Raw genomic sequence first — 1,381 nt, forward strand, 5'->3', positions numbered from 1 at the left:
AGCAAACTCGTCGACTGTGCTCTTCGGCCGTGACGTGGAAGACAACCACCCCCCCTTTTCCTTGCCTTCTTCCACCTGCGGACCATAAAGTGCTCTACGATGCACACGTGAAATCAGCTACTGCATCGGGATGCCCTAGAAAAGACCGTCCACAACAGTTCGTCGCCAGTGGGCACGGCGAAACCAGGGGGATCATGTTGGTAACCAAACAATTTGTGTTTCTTCCCCAGGTTTTGCTGCTTGCCAGCATCGCTTCATCGTACAAAGCAAGCTCATCGACAGTGCTCTTCAGGCGGGACATGGAAGACTACCGCCCCCAATTTCCTCGCCTTCTGCCACCTGCCGACCATAAAGTGCGCTACGATGCGCACGTGAAATCAGCTACCGCATCGGGATGCCCTAGAAAAGACCATTCACACAGTTGTTCGCCGGTGGGCACGGCGAAACCAGAGGGATGATGTCGGTCACCAAATAAATTGTGTTGCTTCCCTAGGTTTTGCTGCTTGCAAGCGTCGCTTCATCGTACAAAGCAAGCTCATCGACAGTGCTCTTCACGCGTGACATGGAAGACTACCGCCCCCCTTTTCCTCGCGTTCTGCCATCTGCCGAGCACAAAGTGCGCTACGATGCGCACGTGAAATCAGCTGCCGCATCGGGATGCCTTAGAAAAGACCATTCACACAGCTGTTCGCCGGTGGGCATGGAGAAACCAGAGGGATCATGTCGGTCACCAAACAATTTGTGTTGCTTCCCCAGGTTTTGCTGCTTGCAAGCGTCGCGTCATCGTCCACACAGCTGTTCGCCGGTGGGCACGGCGAAACACGAGGGATCATGTCGGTCAACAAACAATTTGTGTTGCTCCCCCAGGTTTGCTGCTTGCAAGCGTCGCTTCATCGTAGAAAGCCAGCTCATCGACAGTGCTCTTCGAGCGCGACGTGGAAGACTACCTCCCCCCCTTTTCTTCCCCTTCTGCCACCTGCCGACCATAAAGTGCGCTACGATGCGCACGTGAAATCATCTACCGCATCTGGATGCCCTAGAAAAGACCGTCCACACAGCTGTTCGCCGGTGGGCACGGCGCAACCAGAGGGTACATGTCAGTCACCAAACAATTTGTGTTGCTTTCCCAGGTTTTGCTGCTTGCAAGCGCCGCTTCATGATACAAAGTAAGCTCATCGACTGCGCTCTTCGGGCGTGACGTGGAAGACTACCGCCCCGTGTTTCCTCGCCTTCAGCCACCTGGCGACCACAAAGTGCGCTATGATGCGCAAGTGAAATCAGCTACCGCATCGGGAAGGCCTAGAAAAGACCGTCCACACAGCTATTCGCCGGTGGGCACGGCGAAACACGAGGGATCACGTCGGTCACCAAACAATTTGTG

Source organism: Amblyomma americanum, chromosome 3 (genome assembly GCF_052857255.1).
Source record: "Amblyomma americanum isolate KBUSLIRL-KWMA chromosome 3, ASM5285725v1, whole genome shotgun sequence".
In the NCBI taxonomy this organism is placed as follows: Eukaryota; Metazoa; Arthropoda; class Arachnida; order Ixodida; family Ixodidae; genus Amblyomma; species Amblyomma americanum.